Raw genomic sequence first — 15,027 nt, forward strand, 5'->3', positions numbered from 1 at the left:
TGTCCTGATGAGAGTGTGGCGGGCCCCTCCTATTGGACGGGATGCCAATGAAGAAATGCGTCTCAGCATGTTCTACCACTAGAGGATATTGTGGGCCCATAATTGTCAACTGGGGCAGAGGGATGAGAGCTGACTTGGAGTGCGAGTTCTTCCATGCAGGCCTTCCAAGTAGCAGGCTGTGTGCAGTGCCCTCCGCAGGTTTGTGCTGACTACTTAATACAGTGTGTAATTTTGGGCTTCTCTGGGTGGAGTGATGTTGTTAGTTCCGAGTCCCTGCTCACAGTGAGCAGGGGTGGACTGCGATGCCCTGTGTGGCGCTAGCCTTGAGCCAGGAAGGACCATCAGTCCACTTCAGGCACCATTTTCATTCCTGAGACTGGACAGAGTAGAGGAGGTGAAGGCACTTCTGTGGCGATGAGGAATCAGAGAGGCTCTTTGGTTGGGTCTCATGGTCAGTAGGCAACTTTGGGAGAGAGGGCTGATCTACACTGAGGGATGACACTGGCTAGAGCATCTTTTTTTTTTTTTTTAAAGATTTATTTTTTATTTATTTATACAACCATTGGGTAAGTCAGAAGCGCGGGAGGGTGAGAGAATTCACCAGAGCCAGAGCGGGGAGCAGAGCAGGCAGAAGGACCGAGGTACACTGCTGAGGGGAGCAGCGGGCGGCAGGAGAGGTCTGCGCGCCACGTGGGACCCTCCTCTGGTGGCGGGAGCAGCCGGGGATCGAACCGGCGCTGCAGAGGCTGCGGGCAGCCCTGCAACCCAGCGCTCAACCGCTGCTCCACCGGGGAGGCCCTGGTTAGAGCATCTTGAACCGGATTGTGGGGCAAATAGGAAAGACGTTGTGAAGAGCCACCAGGCCGTGTTGGGGGGACAGGTGCAGCTTACATTTGCGAGAAGAGGCGCGCTGGGCGGTTCCACTCCAGGGAGCCATGCTGTGTGCAGCGCCCTACCAGGGATGTTGCCAGTAACTTAGTAAAATGAGTAATTGGCAGCACTCCTGGTAGAGTGATGTTCACCCACATCGACGACAGTGGTGGCATCCAGACCAGCGATGGACGTGAGCTGTTTTTGCTGTGAGCTCATTGAGAAGAAACGGAGATGTCCCAGGCAACCACCTCGTCCTCTGCCATGTTCTGGATGATTCCAGCTGTCCAGTTCTACCTCTGCGAGCACTAAGGGAATGAGAGGTATAGTTTTTCCAATAGAAAAGCAAAGGTAACAGCTTGGGCTCTGCCGTTATCGTATTGTATAACCAGGGACCATGTGAGAGACTTTATCTTACAGGCATTAGCAAGGAAGCTTTGTGGCTCACAATTTTTATTATTTTTGTATATTTGTTACATCATTTTTCATTTTTGCACAGTGTATGCTTTCTCATCTCGGTTATATTCCCTGTGAAATTTCCACCACCAATACCCCCGGGTGCCATCATCATCACCATTTTTTAGTATTATTAAAATATCATGGGCACATAATCATTATTTGGGGTAGAGGGATGAAGCTACATTTGGGGTGTGAGATGCCCCCTGCACATCTTACACTTGAGCCAGGCTGAGTGCAGTGCCCTTCTGTTTGATGTGCTGATTACTTGACAGCACGTGTAATGTGGGCATCTCACGGTAGGGTGGTGTTCACCCACATCAACATGGCTGCTTACAGTGATCAGGGTTCAACTGCAAATGCCCCGGTGCTGCCATCCTTCAAGCCAAGCGGACCCTGCTACCACCTCTACACCAGGCACCCTCTAACTGTTTTTAGGTATTCGTTCCTGATAGTGAGAAAAAACGAGTTGCGCAAGCGAAATACCTACTCTGATGAAGAGGCATCAGAAACAAGTCTGCTTTGTTTGGATCTTCATAACTTTCCAGGTAAGATAACCTTGCAGGTTATCTCCATAACCTTTCAGGTAGCCTTGCAGGACAGAGGGGCTGATCTGCACTGAGGATGGGAAAGCGCTGAAGTATCCTGTGTCAGCATTATTGAGCAAACAAGTAAGAACCTTAGGAAATCCATCAGGGCGTGATGAGGTGATGGATGAAGGTTTCATTTGAGAGATGAGGTGCCCTGGGCGGGTGCCCTGCAGGAAGCCATGCTGTGTGCAGCACCCTTCCGGCAGTGTTGCTAATTACTTACTTCAGTGTGTAATTAGCAATACTGCTGGTGGAGTGATGTTCACCCATATCAGTATCTATGGTGACATCCAGACCAGTGGTGGACATCACCTGGTTTTGTCATGAGCTGACTGACAAGAAACTGAGATGACTTAGGCATCCATCTTGACCTCAGACATATTCTAGATGACTCTAGCTGTCTGGTACTACCACTGTGAACACCAAGGGAATGAGAGGACACTGTTTCCCTAGTAGAAAAGCAAGTTTCCCGGGGTTCTTACGTCATGTTAACATGCAGTATGCAAGGGGACCCTCCTTTTTGTAGGATATTAATGCAGCAGTGTCTCAGCATTGTCCAGTGTTAATGAGAATCCTGGGGACACATAATCGTCAACTGTGGTAGAGGGATGGGAGCTGCATTTGGGAGTGGGGGATGTCTTGTGCAGTTCTAACAAGGAGCCAGATTGTGTGCACCGCCCTACTCGGGGACTTGCTGTTTACTTAATACAGTGTGTAGTGTGTTCATCTCTTGGGAGAGTGGGGTTCACCTAGATCAGCATGGCTGCTTACAGTGGTCAGCATTGAAGTGAAGATGCTCCTGACCTTCCTGCCTTGATTTCAGGGTGACTAGCTGCCACCTCTTAATCAGGCAGTGATTCATTCCTGACAATGTGAACAAATAGTTCAACAATGTGAAAACATGTCTCCAATGATAAGGAATCAAAAGGAAGTTTGCTGGTTTTGGGTGTTCATGATCATGTAGGTATTGACAGGACAGGGGAGCCCATCTACACAGAGCAATGGCAGTGGTTAGAGGGTCTTGGGTCAGCAGTGTGGAGTCAACAAGTAAAATCTCGAGGACCGCCGTCACACATGGTGGGGAGGTGGGTGAAGGTTATAGCTTGGAGATGAAGTACCCTGGGCTGGTGGTCCACAGGGAGCCATGTTGTGTGCAGCACCCAACCATGTGTGTTGCCGATTACTTAATGAGAGTGTGTAATCGCAGCCCTCCTGGTAGAGTGATGTTCACCCACATCGACATTGGTGGCAGCAAGCGGACCGGTGATGGGCATGAGCTGTTTTCCTTCCTATGCTGATTACCAAGAATCTGAGATGGCCCAGGCAGCCATGTCAATGGCTGATCAAGACGAGTCCTGCCATCCAGTGGTACCACTGTGAACACTCAGGGACAGAGAGGGGGTAATTTCCCCAATAGAAAAGGCAAACAGGAAAAGCTTGGTCTCCCTCGGTTGTCATATCATGGAAACATAGCAGCGCTTGTGATGGAACCTTAATTGACAGAGGTATAAAAGTGAAGTTTTGCGCCCCAGCATTTTCCAGCAATAGGAAAATATGGGCACATTGTCCTTAATTGGGGGAGAGGGATGAAAGGACCATCTGGGAATGTGACAGTCCCATGCCAGTCTTGCATTGGAGCCGGGCTGTGTGCACCGCACTACTGAGAGGTGTGCTGATTACTTTCACTTGCGTGTGTAATTTGCGCATCTCTCAGTAGAGTGAGGTTCACCTCGATCAACACCCCTGCTTGCTCTGATCCGGATGGAAAGGCAGATGCCCTGTAGTGGTTGGCTTGAAAGCAAGAGGACCCTTGTTGTCACCACTACCTCATGTGCCCAATAACTGCTACTAGTGATCATTCCCGAGAATGTGAAAAAAATGCATAGAGAAGGTAAAGTTAAAACCTTCATTCTAAGTAATCAGATAGAAACATGCTTTGGTTGAGTCCTCACGATCATGTAGTTAAATACGGGACAGAGGAACAATTTACACTGAGGAATGGAAGGTGTTTGATCATTCTGGGTCACCATTATTGAGCAGTCAGGAAAGATTGTGAGGAAAGCCATCAGGACGTGTTGGGGAGAATGATGAAAGTTACATCTGAGAGATGAGGTGCCCTAGGTGGGTCCACCACAGGGAGCCATGCTGTGGGCAGCGCCCTACCTTGCAGTGTTGCTGATTATTTACTACAAAATGTAATAAGCAGCCCTCCTGGTAGAGTGATGTTCACCCATACCAACATGGGGGTGGCATCCAGACCAGTGATGGACATTAGGCCTTGAACTCCTAGGCTGATTAAGAGGAAACCTAAATGGCCCAGGCAGCCACCTTGATCTCAGGCATGTTCAAGGTGATGCAGCCCTCCTTACTACCACTGTCACTACTGAGGGATCAAGGGATCAGATTCGTCTCCCTGGGTGTTTATATTCTGTAAACGGGGAGCTTGTGTGGGGCGCTATCTTAGAGGAATCACCATGCAAGCTGCATCTCAGCATTTTCTACTGTCATCAAAATATAGTGGGCACATAATCGTTAATTGGGGGAGAGGGCTGAAGCTACATTTGGGGTGTGAGATGCCTCCTGCACATCTTAGACTTGAGCCAGTCTGTGTGCAGCGCCCTTCTCGAGGATGCGCTGATTACTTGACAGCACGTGTCACGTGTAATGTGGGCATCTCACGGTAGGGTGGTGGTCACCCATATCAGCATGGCTGCTTACAGTGATCAGGGTTCAACTGCAAATGCCCTGGTGCGGCCAACCCTCAAGCCAAGAGGACCTTGCTGACCATCTCTACTTCAGGCACCCTCTAACTTGTCCTTTAGGGATTCGTTCCTGACAGTGTGAAAAATGGTTCTGTGCAAGTGAAGCACCTGCTCTGATGAAGAGGCATCAGAAACAAGCTTGCTTTGTTTGGATCTCCGTGACCGTGCATGTGAAGACAGGACAGAGGGGCTGATCTGCACCGAGGATGGGAAGGTGCTTGAGTATCCTGTGTCAGCGTTATTGAGCAAACAAGAGAGAGCTTTAGGAAATCCATCAGGGCATGATGGGGTGATGGATGAAGGTTTCATTTGAGAGATGAGGTGCCCTGGGCGGGTGCCCTGCAGGAAGCCATGCTGTGTGCAGCGCCCTTCCGGCAGTGTTGCTAATTACTTACTGCAGTGTGTAATTAGCAACACTGCTGGTGGAGTGATGTTCACCCGATCGACATCCATGGTGGCATCCAGACCAGTGATGGATGTGAGCTGTTTCGTCATGAGCTGATTGACAAAGAGACTGAGATGGCCCAGGCAGCCACCTTGACCTCACACATGTTGAAGATTATTCTAGTATCTGGTACTACCACTGTGAACACTAAGGGGTGAGGAGGGTACAGTTTTCCCGATAGTAAAGGCAAAGAGGACCAGCTCCTCTCCCTGGCTATCCTATCATCATGTAAGCATGGAGCTTGTGAGGGGACCCTCATTCTGGGAGGGATACTGATAAAACAGTGTGTCTTAGCATTTACTAGTGTTAGGAAGACATTGTGGGCACATAATTGTCAATTGGGTGAGAGCAATGAAAGCTACATTTGAGAGTAAGGCTCCCCGTCAGTTCTGATACAGGAGCCAGAAGGGTGCAGCGCCCTACTCAGGGCTGTGCTCATTACTTACTTCAGTGTGTGATTTGACCACCTCTGGGTAGAGTGATGTTCACTTAGTTCAACATGGCTGCTTACAGTGGTCAGGGTTGCCTCACAGATGCCCTTGAGGTGCTAGCCTTGTAGCCGAGAGTACCCATTCTGTCAAACCTGTTTTAGGCACTGTTTAAGTGAACTAGAGATTCATTTCTGAGAATGTGAACAGAGTAGAAGATGGTGAGGTGATGTGAGGTATTGTGAAGCTTGTAGGTAAAGGTAAGATAGAGTTGCTGACCTACACTGAGGAAGTGAAGGTTTTTGAAAGTTGTGGATCAGCATCATTTAGCAAACAGGGAAAATATTAAAGAAAGGCACGAGGACATGCTGGGGAGATGGAAGAAGGTTATAAGCGAGAGATGAGGTATCCTGGGTGGTTCTTCCCTTGGGAGCCATGTTGTGTGCAGCGCCCGACCAGGGGTGTTGCCAATCACTTAATAGAGTGTGTAATTGGCAACTGTCCTGGTCGAGTGATGTTCACCCATGTCATCATCGGTGGTGGCATCCAGACCAGTGATGGACGTGAGCTGTTTTGCTGGTGAGCTGATTGACAAGAAGCAGAGATGGCCCAGGCAGCCACCTGGACCTCAGGTATGTTCAGGATGGTTCCAGCCATCTGGTAATGCCACTGTGAACACTAAGGGGAAGGGAGGGTCCAGTATTTCCAATAGAAAAGGCAAAGAGGACCAGCTTGATTTCCCTGAGTTGTTATATCATCATGTACACATGGATCTTGTGAGTGGTCTCTCATTGGAGTCGGGACACCAGTGCAACAGTGTGCCCGAGCATGGACACATAGTCATCAGTTGGGGGAGAGGGATGAACGGGACATTTGGGAGTATGAGATACCTGTGCAGGTCATACACAGGAGCAGTCTGTGCAACTCCCTACTCTAGGATGTGCTGTTGATTTAATATAGTGTGTAATTTGCTCATGTCTACTTAATATAGTGTGTAATTTGCTCATGTCTTGGTAGTGTGATATTCACCTAGATCAACATCGCTGCTGACGCAGATCACAATAGGACCAGTTACACTTGAGCTGCCTGCCTGAAGCCATGAGGACACTGCTGCCACCTCTCCTTGTGGCACCCTGTAAGTGGGTGTAGTGATTCATTCCTGGGAAAGGCATCAGACAAATTAGCTAAGGTGAATACACTGCTCTGATGAGGAGGAATCTGAAAGAAGCTTGTTGGTTGGCTCTTCATGATGGGACAGAGGAGCCAGACCTACATCGAAGAATTAAAGGTGACCTGAGTCAGCATTATTGAGCCATCCAGAAATACATTGAGGAAAGCCATTGGGACATGTTGGGGCGATGGATGACAGGTTACATCTGAGAGATGAGGTACCCTGGGTGGGTCCGCCACAGGGAACCATGCTGTGTGTAGCACCACAGTGCATTGTTGCTGATTAGTTACTAGAATGTGAATTAGCAGCACTCCTGGTAGAATGATGTCCTTCCATATCGACATCGGCGGTGGCATCCAGACCAGTGATGTTTAAGAAGGAATCTAGGTGGCCCAGGCAGCAACCTTGACCTCAGGCATGTTCAAGATGATGCTAACCATTCTGTACTCCCACTGTGAACACTAAGTGACAGAGAAGGTGTAATTTCCCCAGTGGAAATGGCAAACAGGACCAACTTGATCTTCCGCACCGGCAGACTGTGTGCAGCACCCTACAAGGAGCGGTGTTCATTGTGTTGCATAGTCTATAATCAGCACCTCTCCTTGTGAAGTGATGTTCACCAGTATCCACATGGCGATGTCCTTCATACAATGATGGGTGTACAGGTCCAGGCGCTTGCAAGTGCTTACATTGAAGTCAAGTGAGCACTGAGAGCTATCTCCATCTCAGTGATCCCCCAGACTTTTAGGGTATGTGTACAGTAGGCCAGTTAGGACTAATGTCGCATGATAGAACAGGTTCTCATAGTAGATATTTCTTACCTCTTTGCTCATAGTATAGAAATAATCCTGTTTGTGATTTTGTGAGGAAAATTCACATCTTTTCTTACAGATGCTGCGACAGGAGTGGATTTGGTAATTTTATGTCAAGCCATCACTCTTTGGAGTTTTGTGAATTTGAAAATTTTCATAGTTGTGTTTTCTGACTTGTGGACCATAGACATTCTAACTTTTTCTTACACATTTATTTTTCCCTCAGAACCTTCTTGACATAAATTGCCATTCCAGTTATAAGGTGAAACCTTTTGAGTTACTGAAATATGTTATGTGCACATAATCTCAGTGCCTTAAGTTATTTGCAATCCTGGAATCTTCTTGCCAGGGTTTATGTTACTATAGAGCTAACCTCTAAATAATGATTTCAAAGAGCTTTTTCTCTTCATCCAGGCTTGGAGTATGAAATATTATAAATTTGCCTATGAGAAACAAGTAGAGGCACATTCCCGTGAGGAGGTGAGCTGCTTCATTCAGTCTGTGAGTCAAATGCTTCTCTTTCAAATGTATCCTCGCAGAGACCCCCAGAAATCATATTTACCTTATGTAGGCACACTTTGGCTCAGGCAAACTGAATCACAATATTTAGCATTATAATTTGCCATTAAATTTTGAATGGTTCTTCTTGCTTTTAATATTTTGGTCATGATATTTATGTAACCAATCAAATCAGTCTACTACCTTGTCTTTTATTACATATATTTTTTGATTTAAAAATGCATTGTGCTGGGCATCCCCGGTAGTACAGTGGGTTGAGCGCAGTCCTGTGAAGCTGTCTGCAGCCTCTTCAGTGCCAGTTCAATTCCTGGCCGGCCAGGGAGATACCCACATGGCGCGGCAGACCTCTCCTGTCTCGCCTGCTGCTCCCCTCAGCAGTGTCTTCGGTCCGTCCGTCTGTCTGTTCTGCTCCCTGCTCTGTCTCTAGTGAATCCTCTCACTCTCCCGCATGTCTGGCCTGTACCCCTGCTCTTGTATAAATAAATAAATCTTTAAGAAAATGCGTTGTGCTGTGAATTTATATATGTTTGGTTTTTTTATTGTAGGAACATTTTGCTCTGTGTTTAGGCGTGTTTTCTTCCGATGTTTTTGTGCTTTCATTAATTAGTATTTAAATATTTTATTGTAAAGCAGGAAGTAGTTACTAATGTTTTTCTAATTATTTAAGTATCATTGTTAGATTGAAACCACACTTACTAAAAATGACGTTTTTCTAATTTCTGAAAAATGGAGATCACTAGTCCACTGAGCTTTGATACGTATATTTATTACATTTATTTTTAAAAAACAAAAACATCTTAAAAATAAGTTTGAGGTTTATTGATTTTTATTTTCATCATTGATTTCTAGGAATAATCCACAGTCTACATGATAATCCTGTGTTTATTTTATATATATTTTTATGTAAATTTATGTATGTTATCTGTATCCTTATTTATATGTATTCTCCCTGTATTTGCCTTGTCATCTTTTCATTTTTTTTTTATGGCATACTTGGATTAATAACTTACTAATTTTTTTATACTTGATTTTATATTTGATTGTTTATTATTCACAGGTTATCCTTTTACATTAACTTCATAATTTTTTTTTTCATTTTAAAAATGACCTTTCAAACTTTTGATTGGCAATTTTTCTAAATTGTAAATTTTTAAGGAAAAATTAGCAGATTTACAGTATTATATATTCAGTGTTCTATCCAATATATGTATTTCAAATTCTGTACAATACCAAAAATATACAGTATTATGTATTCATACTGAGGTACATCAATGGCTATTGTTCTGCTCAGTATTTTATTATTTTCTTAGTAGGATATTTGACCTGTGTGAAATGATGCACCTGAACTTCCTATTTGATGGCAGTTGCTACCATACTTCCAATATTCCAAATTTTTTTCATGTGGAAAATTATATAGATGTTCACATTCAACTGTATTTTCCAAGGTATAATGTTTTTTTTTTGTTTTATTGATATACTTTCATTTTTCATTTTGTTTATTCTTTAGAACATCTCATATCCATATATACGTGTAGTAATTTTCATTTAATTCTAGTCTTGAAAACTAAGGAAACTTCACATTTATTGAGGATGTTCTCGGTTAATGGTCGCAAATAAGAATATTTTGGTTTGGGCTCACTACAGTTTCAAGTGGCACAGGAAGACTTTCTCAGTGCATCTGTTGCTTTGCACTCAGCTTTTCTTCATGTTAATGTTCTTCAAGTGATTGATTGCATTTTATATTGATTAATCATTGCTATTGCTAAAAATCATTATTGTCTCCTTTGTTTAGGTCCCTCTTGTTGACCTTCACTAGGTTAAGCCTGCATTTGTTCCTGACGTCAGAGTTTTCTGTTTGTACCACGTGGGGCAAGTTTGCTTCTCATTGATGCGGTGGGTTCTCTGGGCCACCTTTGCCCAGGCAGCTGAGGTGCTCTAGCGGGAAAGATGGGCTGGGGGCCTGGTGAGATTAGTTTTCACCTAAATGCAAGGCTTCTTCATTTCTTTCGAGGAATTTGGTATTACAGTGGTGGAAATAAACAGTGTAATAATAGTCACTAATGTGGTTGTCACTTGGTTACAGAAATACTTAAAACATCGTTCTCCTCATCCATCTTAATAACAGTTCAACAAAAACAACTTTATATGATGAGCTATGTTGAGAATAAGTGTATACTTCAATGTGATCTAAACACCCAGAGTGACTGATAAGTTAGCATTAAGACAGTGTTAAAGATGGTCATTATTAGTGTTTAATAATTATGACTTTATTAACAGTAAAGCGTATTAATATTTTCATACAAGTAGGAAGCTTTACTGAGAATATATTTAAAGAGACAGAAAGTGAGAGTTGAATATTCACTTTGTTTTTTTTTGTGTTAACTTTTTTTTTTTTTTAAAGATTTATTTTTATTTGTTTATAGATGCACTGGGCACAGTCAGAAGCGCGGGAGGGTGAGAGAATTCACCAGAGCCAGAGCGGGGAGCAGAGCAGGCAGAAGGACTGAGGTACACTGCTGAGGGGAGCAGCGGGCGGCAGGAGAGGTCTGCGCGCCATGTGGGACCCTCCTCCGGTGGCCGGGGAGCAGCCGGGGATCGAACCGGCGCCGCAGAGGCTGCGGGCAGCTTCGCAACCCAGCGCTCAACCGCTGCGCCACCGGGGAGGCCCCTTGTGTTAACTTTTTATGGTAAATTTGGATTTACTGCACCGTGACTAGTATATCTCAGTGTATACGATGGATACAATTTTTTTAACAGCTCACTTTGTAGAATCTTACTATTAAAATCCATTTACTAGTTTTAAACAAATAGTAATTAATTTTATGTGTCAACTTCGGTAGGGTTTGGTACCCAGTTTTTGGTCAAACACCAGTATAAGATGTTGCTGTGATGGTATTTCTGCAAATGAGATTAAGTTTAAATCAATAGGCTTTCAATAAAACAGATTGCCCTTTGTCATGGGGGTGAGCCTCATCTAACCAGTTGAATGCCTGGTTCCTCAAGTAAGGGTTTTCTGTTTCCAGAGAGTGGCTGCTGAACTCAAGCTGTAACATCAAACCCTCCCAAAGTATTATCCCTTCAGCATAGCCTGTAATTTTGGTCTTGCCAGCTCCGACAGTGCACATGAGTTGATTCCTTAGAATACACCAAATTAATGCTTGTTCTTGCTCTCACTCTACTCTGCATTTTGTTTGGTTCCATTTCTCTGAAGAAATGTGCCTCGTACATATTCCATGCCACCATAAAAGACATCAAATAAGTGTTTCTGTGATTATGTGATGTGATTATACTTTTCAACAGATGGGATGTGTGCTGAGCTTTTTGTAGCATGGTCAAGCCATGGATATAAGATTGACCCTTTACATCAAATACTCTTTGTGGTTTAAATTTTAAAATGTATTTCATGAGATCCACTTTAGAGTAAGTGATGCTAAGGATACAATTTTTCAACCATTTGCCATAAAATGTGTTAATCACATACCACAACACTTCTTCTCTAGCATTTTTTCATTTTTCTCTTGCTGTTTTATTGATTTTTTCTTTGTAATTTCAACATTTTTACTGTGATGACTGGATTGACTCTGCACGTATATTAGTATTCATTGAGTTTTCTGATGATTAAATTTATCTTTTTCATCAAATTTGGAATATTTTTGGCCATTATTTCATTGAATAGTTTTTCTGCTTTTTTTATTCTCTCTTTTTCTTCACATATCCCCATTATGCTTGTTGACGTTCTTAATGGTATTCCACGTTTCACTGAGACTGTTCCATTTTCTTCAATTTTTTCTTCCTTTTTCATATTGTGTAATCTTTATTCATTTCTCTTTGTTGATTCTTTTTTCTGCCATTTCAGATGTATCATTCACTTCCCAGTGAATTTTGTATTTCAGTTACTGTAATGCACAAGTCCAGATTTTCTATTTGGTTCTTTTTTAAAAAAATACTTTTTTTTAAGATTTATTTATTTTTATACAAGAGCTGGGGTACAGGCCAGAGGTGCAGGAGGGTGAGAGGATTCACCAGAGTCAGAGCAGGGAGCAGAACAGGCAGACGACAGAAACACACTGCTGAAGGGAGCAGTGGGCGAGGCAGGAGAGGTCTGTCGCGCCATGTGGGACCCTCGCCGGCCGGCCGGCCAGGATCGAACCTGCACTGTCGAGGCTGCGGACAGCTTCACAGCACGGCGCTCATCCCACTGTGCCACTGGGGAGGCCTCTCTATTTGGTTCTTGTTAACAATTTCAATCTCTTTGTGGGTCTGATCTGCTTGATGAGACAAGTTTCTTTCACTTTGAACCGACATATAATGGATATATTAAAGGCTTTTTTTTGTCTTTTAATTCCAGTATATATGCACACTCTCATGCACTGTTTATGTTGTCTGGATTTATTGTGTTCATGTCATCTTTAAATGCCTTAAAATTTTTTGCCGAAACTTCGTATTTTAGGTAATATATCAACTATGGATTTCCTCCTCTGTGTCTTATTTTTGTTGTTGTTTGCTTTTTTATTTGGTTAGTGACTTAACTCACTCATCAGTGAATTTTATTTCTCCCTCAATATGAAGCCTGTGATGTTGCTTCTGTTGAGAGTGATTTTGGAGTGTACAAAATTACCATGGAGTGATGGTGGATTTACCAAGACTCTCTTTGACTTTGATTTGGTTAGATTTCTCTAATTGCCAGCTGATTCCTATATTGTTTTTGACATTGCTCTGAGGCATAAAGTGTGCTAAAGTCTAATCCAATTAAATTTGATCAGGGGTGGGCCTCCCTGGTGGCACAAGTAGTTAAGACACAACCTATGAAGCTCTCCACAGTCACTGTAGCACCAGTTCGATCCCCGGCTGGCCAGGGAGCAACCCACATGGTGCAGCAGACCTCTCCTGTCTTGCCCGCTGCTCCCCTCAGCAGTTTATTTCAGTCAGTCCACCTGTTCTGTTCCCCACACTGACTCTGGTGAATTCTCTCACCTCCCGCACCTCTGGCCTGTACCCCAGTTCTTGTATGCATAAATTAATAAATACAGAAAAAAATTTGGTCAGGGATAGTTTTTGAGGTCAGTCTTTGAGATTTGTTCTGATCCGATAGGAATTTTCTTACCTAATCTGTTCCTTCATTCTCTCTTTCATACTAGCTGGCCTATGGTTTAGTGTTAATATTCTCACTGGTATCTCATTGTGGTTTTGATTTGCATTTCCCTGATGATTAGTAATGAGGAATATTTTTTCATGTTCCTGTTGGCTGTCTCTTCTTCTTTGGAGTATTGCTTATTTAGCTCCTCTATCCATTTTTTTTTAATTGGGTTATTTGTTTTCTTTCCGTTGAGTTGTATAAACTCTATGTGAGATCATTGATATCAGTCCCTTGTCAGATGTTTGTCTCAGAGACTTTCTTAAAAGTTTTCACCAGTTAGGCTGCTTACCCTAGGGAGGTAAGTTTGCTAAGCTCCTCGTGCTGCCATCCCAGAACTGAAGCCTCTCCTGTTGCTCTCGATTTTCTAAGATTGCTTATTAACTTTATTATTCCTATAGTTCAATATTAACCTTTCTTTAATTCTTTTGATTTTAATAGAAAGTATTAAAAGTTAATGCATTGTGATATTTAGAAATGCTAAATCCCAATTTATTTTCTAAGTGCTTTTTGTTTTCTTTCACCATAATACGGAAGTGAAACAGCAGTGTCTTGTTTAATATCTGGAACATCGATAAATGTGTTGTTGTTCACTCTGGGTCAGCTCTTCCACTGTGATTAGTTTTTTATTAGCGTGAATCCTATTGTCCAATTATTGCTCACTGAACATTTAGGTTCTAAGTAGGGGCCAAACTTGTTATCGATATATGTGAATTCTTATACTTTAAGCTGTTGTCTTAACAATTCATTCAATTTGTTTATTAGTCACTGTATTTGTAAAACTAGCTGCCTCATTTTTATCTTTGCATGAACTTCCTGATATAGTAACAATAGTCTCTATTTATTTCATTTTTGCTAATACAGAATTGGAAAATGCATGTGACATATATAGTAGAGCGTTTGACCTTGTGTAAATAATACATAATTGTGATCTACTGTTATTCTTCTTCTTATTAATATATATTGTTCATTCCTCCATAAAAGGTGAACTTGAAATTTGTCTGATTAAATATCATTTGCTATATTACAAAAAAGCCTTATTTACCAAAGTATTCTTTCACATTTTTGAATATATCATCTCATTTGAATGTTTTGTTTAAAAAGGAAAGCATAATTATTGCTGCTAAAATTGATACAGATGCACTGATGATTTCAGCCACTATTCATTCCCCTTCGCTCATACTCTCATTCTTGCCCCAGATGCCTGCAATGAGCATCATCCACGTCCTTGCAGTTGCTCAAGCTATCCCATATGAAAATGCGTTTTTATATATTATACTGTAATGTAGACATATAAGGAATTTGGTTTCGTTTTTATTTACTAGGAGAACAAGATTATTGTATACATATTATCCAGCAAATAGCTTCCCTACTCCAAAACCTTATTCATATATACCCTTCCAGGTAAAATTTTGTGTCTGTATAGTAAGCTAGTATTTAAGTTTATTATTTCCTCAAATTTAAAATTTTCCAAAATAATTTTTTTACATGAGTTTGACTCTTTGATCTAGCTTTTAAGGTTATTTATCCCTTGCGGATGGTATAGAAATTTTTACATTTTATTTTAGTCTCAAGGTCAGCTTGGTTAATCTCACCATCTTCTATTTGCTCATGGCCTGTATTAGCACTTCAGCAAATGCCAGTAGATTTAAATTGACATTTTTTTCCTTACCCTAAAATTGTAAGACATTTTCAGGAAATGAACATTATTAGCAGTAGTGAATCTTGCAGCACATGGAGATGGCTATCCTTTCTTTGATCTATTATTTCATATTGTACTATAAAGGTTTTGATATTCTTAATATGGACCTTGAAGTATTTTAGATAATTTTATTGCTTG

At 42.4% G+C, this 15,027-nt stretch overlaps 1 long non-coding RNA gene across 1 annotated transcript; it reads left to right on the plus strand.

Moving 5' to 3' along the window:
- Nucleotides 1-6,080: 6,080 nt before the first annotated feature.
- Nucleotides 6,081-10,522, plus strand: LOC119246499 (uncharacterized). Its single transcript, XR_005125507.2, has 5 exons — nucleotides 6,081-6,686; nucleotides 7,949-8,014; nucleotides 9,364-9,498; nucleotides 9,846-9,946; nucleotides 10,477-10,522. It is a non-coding gene; the product is annotated as an uncharacterized LOC119246499 (long non-coding RNA).
- The last annotated feature ends 4,505 nt before the right edge of the window (nucleotides 10,523-15,027 follow it).

This window comes from Talpa occidentalis, unplaced genomic scaffold (genome assembly GCF_014898055.3).
Source record: "Talpa occidentalis isolate TD23 unplaced genomic scaffold, MPIMG_talOcc4v2.1 talOcc4.15, whole genome shotgun sequence".
In the NCBI taxonomy this organism is placed as follows: Eukaryota; Metazoa; Chordata; class Mammalia; order Eulipotyphla; family Talpidae; genus Talpa; species Talpa occidentalis.